Source organism: Macaca thibetana, chromosome 7, assembly GCF_024542745.1.
Source record: "Macaca thibetana thibetana isolate TM-01 chromosome 7, ASM2454274v1, whole genome shotgun sequence".
Lineage (NCBI taxonomy): Eukaryota > Metazoa > Chordata > Mammalia > Primates > Cercopithecidae > Macaca > Macaca thibetana.
In genome coordinates, this window is record NC_065584.1 from 111,141,372 (window position 1) to 111,145,770 (window position 4,399).

At 42.3% G+C, this 4,399-nt stretch overlaps 1 pseudogene; it reads left to right on the plus strand.

The window, feature by feature from the left end:
• Positions 1-271: 271 nt before the first annotated feature.
• Positions 272-2,465, plus strand: LOC126959258 (ribonuclease H2 subunit B-like; annotated as a pseudogene).
• The last annotated feature ends 1,934 nt before the right edge of the window (positions 2,466-4,399 follow it).

Here is a 4,399-nt window from a genome sequence, read left to right on the forward strand (position 1 = left end):
GCGTAAGTAGGCTTGGCGGAGGCACCCAAACCAGAGAGATTCCATTCTGCGTAAGGGCTGGGTAAAATGAGGCTGAGGCCTGCTGGGCAGCATTCCCAGGAGGGTAGGCATTATGTAAGTCGGGGGATGAGGTGGGAGCCTAGTACAAAATACAGGTCACACAGACCTTGCTGATAAAAAGAAAGCAGTAAAGAAGCTGGCCAAAACCCAGCAAAAGCAAGATGGCAATGAAAGTCACCTGTAGTTCTTACTGGTTATTACAGTAGTTACAATGCTTGGAATGCTAAAAGACACTCCCATCAAAGCCATGACAGCTGACAGGTACCATGGCAGCATCTAGAAGTTACCCTGTGTGGTCTAGAAAGGGGAGGAACCCTGGGTTCCTGGAATTTCCCACCCCTTTCCCAGAAAAACTCATGAATAATCTACCCCTTGTTTAACATATAATCCCGAAACAACTCCATACTCAGTTGAGCAGCCCATACCACTGCTCTGCCTGTGGAGTGGCCATTCTTTCATTCGTTTACTTTCTTAATAAACTCGTTGTCACTTTATGGACTCACCCTGAATTCTTTCTTGAAGGTCCAAGAACCCTCTTGGGGTCAAGATCGTGGCTCTTTGCCACTAGCAGGCTGAGGGGCACCCACGGCATCTGCTCTGAGTTCCTCAGAGAACTAGGGAGAGTCTCATGTGAGAGACCAAGGCTCACCTCCCCCAAGAACAGCCGGGAAAAGGGGAGAAGGAAGGGAGGTCACAGGGTCAGAGGGCCTGGGAGGGCGGCAGGTGAAAGGCGCCGAGCTCTGAGCTCATCGCCTTGTCTCCCTGGGAAAGAAACCGTGTGGTGTTCCTGGTTCCAGGTGAACATGCGCACCCTGGCGGCGGAGCGGCCCAAGCGCTGGCTGAGGGGCCCGCGACCCAGGGCGCGCCGCCCCCGACCCCTGCCGCTCCCACTTCCCGCCGGCAGGGGACGGGATTTCTCTCTGGGACAGCTGGCCCGCGTTTTGATAACACGTCATAACAAGCCGCGGTGTTCAAACCCGGAAGCGCCCAAAGGGACCGAAAGTGTTTCCCGCCCGGATCCCGGTGGGCGGTGGGGTTTCTGCCTTTGGTGTCCCCCACCTGGCAGCTGGCCCTGCTTCTGTGATCCTACTGGGTTGGAACCAGGGATCCAGTAGGCTCGAAGTGGCCTCAGACGAATGTTTGGAAGATGTTTCAAATAAGGTGAAAACTGGGCTAATGTTTGTAAAACTGGTTAACCGGTGTTCAGGAGACGGAGCCATGTACCTGTTCACAATGTGTCTACAGCAGCTGTTTGAAGTAAAAGTTTTCAAGGAGAAACACCATTCTTGGTTTATAAATCAATCAGTTCAATCAAGAGGCCGTCTCCACTTTGCCACACCTGTGGATCCTCTAGTTCTGCTTCTCCACTACCTCATAAAGGCTGATGAGGAGGGGAAGTTTCAGCCCCTCCCTATCAAATTGTGGTGGATAACGTGTTTGCAAATTGCATCTTGTTGCTGAAACTTCCTGAACTTGAGAAGTTACTTCACCGTGTGACAGAGGAAAAAGAATAGACAACAAGAAATATTACAAGTACAGGGAAAAGAAGACATTAAAGTGGCTGGAAGAAAAGGTTAAACTAGGGCAGCATTAAAAACCAGTAATGTGAATGTCATTTCCCGGGTACAGTCAACTGTATTTTTCTCTGGTGACCAAGTTTCCGCTGACAAGGAAGAGGATTATATTCTTTATGCCCATGGCCTGATATCTGATTACATCCCTAAAGAATTAAGTAATGACTTATCTAAATACTTAAAGCTTCCAGAACCTTCAGCCTCATTGCCAAATCCTCCATCAAAGCAAATAAGGTTATCAGATGAGCCTGTAGAAGCAAAAGAAGATTACACTAAGTTTAATACTAAGGATTTGAAGACTGAAAAGAAAACTAGCAAAATGACTGCAGCTCAGAAGGCTTTGGCTAAAGCTGACAAGAGTGGAATGAAAAGTATTGATACCTTTTTTTGGTGTAAAAAATTAAAAATGGGAAAGGTTTGAAACTTTGGAAAAAAAAAAAAAGAGACAGTGTGATCTGAGGTAGTCAGGACCGAGAGTGGACAAGGGCTGGTTGTCTTCTCTCCAGCTGGGCTGACAGTGGGAAGCATCCCATGGTACAAGGTGAGTTTGGTAAGTAAAACCTTTTGTGTATGTGTCAAAAGATTCATAAGTGCTTGGGACAGAATGATGGAAACAAGATTTAGCAAGACCCCAACCGCCAAAAAAGGTTTAGAGGTTGCAGCTGTAGGGAAACTCATACAGTATGAGTCAAGAGTGAGATAATGTTCCCTCTTTCCCACCCAAATAACTTACGAGACTTTAGGTGGCAGTTTAATTTATCTGTGATGGCTTAATCCACACTGGCCGACAGTAACAGGAAAGCAGCAGCATCCCAGGGCGGAGGCACCGGTCAGGGAGGAGACGGACTTCCCTGGAGCAGCTGAAGGAAACAGGTCTGAGGAGCTCAGGAGCAGAGTCAGGGAACTGGTGCTTCATTCAACCCACATGGGGTTTCCAGCGTGATTTGAACTGGCGTTTAAAATTCAGACTGTGTCACATACACATCTAGATTCTGCTTTTTCTCATACTTGTTGCATTTTCCCATGAGACAGCCATTGTGTGCACCCCAGCTGGACCCACCCCCAGCCCCGACCACGGGGACCAGGGCTGCCATTGGTTAACACCTGTCATGAACTTTATACTGAGGCTTTTCTTCTGGTAAGAGAGAGAGTTCTCTGTATCTGTGTCCATTAAAAGCAGCATAATGAGATTTTAAGAGTACGTGAAGAATGTTTTTGTAAGTTTAATGCAAGGAGCAAGTCCATTTCTCTCCTTTATTTGCCTGGATTCTGTAAAATGTCTAAAATCTTGACATCTAAGCCATCTGGCAAAGGAAATAGCTGGAGGATGTAGAATAATTAGCCCAGAAAAGAGAACACCTGGGTACTATAAGAGGTTAGGCTCTAATATATGTAAGATTGTCACAAGGGGGAAATATTGAACTTAACCTGCAGGGCTACATAAACTCAACCACCAGTTGCAAGAGATGTATCTAAAATAGAAAAATACAGAAAGATTGAAAGTTAAAAGCATCTGTGGTCCAATTACTTTTTAAAAAGTAATTTAAAAGATTTGAAAAGGTATTTCATGCAAACACGAAACAAAAGAAAGTGCACCTAATTTAATATCTGTCAAGGAAGATTTTATGGGAAAATATTATGCAAAAAAGTGATATCACATAAGAATAAAAGATCTAATTCATCAGGAAGACCTGTCAATTCTAGATATGAAGGCACCTTATAATACAGTTTCAAACCATTTTAAAATTTTAACAGAATTACAAGAAAAATCACATCTACAATAGTGGGAGACTTTATTCTGCCAATCTATGACTGATAAAACAATTATACCCTCCCCCCCAAAAAAAAACAACCAGTAAGAATATAAAAGATTTGGACAACAATACAAGTTGAGCATTCCTAGTCCAAAAATCCGTAATCCAAAATGCTGCAATATCTGAAACTTTTTGAGTGCTGACATTGAAGCCACCAAGTAGAAAATTCCACATCTGACCTCACGTGGTGGAGTCAAAAACGCAGGCTATGTGTATAAGCTGTGTACAACACATTGATGAATTTCATGTTTAGACTTGGGTCTCATGCTCAAGATATCTCATTATGTATATGCAATGTTCCAGAATCTGATGTCTGAAACATTTATGGTCCCAGGTGTTTCAGATAAGAGATACTTAGCCTGTATTAGTAAATATGATTTAATTGACATACATGGAACACTGTAGTCAATAGCTACAGAATACATTCGTTCCAAGCACGCACAGAATATTTAACAAAACTGTCCACTGTACCATAACACAGAGCTCTACTAATTTCATAAAAGTGAAATCATGCAAAATAAGTTTTCTGACCACAATGCAGTTGGACTAAAAATCAATTACATATCAGGAAGGTGTTTAAACTAAAAAGAAAAAAATCAATGACATAGGTAACTTGAAAATTGATATATGGAAATAATTATTCCTCTAAATAAATATATGGGTCAAAGAAGACATCCCAGCAGAATCTAGAAAACAATTTGAAATGAATTTTAAGGATAAAATATATACCAAAGCATAGAGGAAAATTTACAGAATAAAAAAAGATAGAAAATAAATGAGGCTATCACAAGAAACATAAAAGGAATAGCAAATTTAGTAATCTGCCTCCTCCCCAAAAGAAGAAACAAGAAAATAATAGAACAAATGCAGAAATAGATAAATTAGAAAACAAGTGTATGATAGAAAGGATTAAACAATCTAAAGTTTAATTCTTGGAAAAACTTTAAAAAT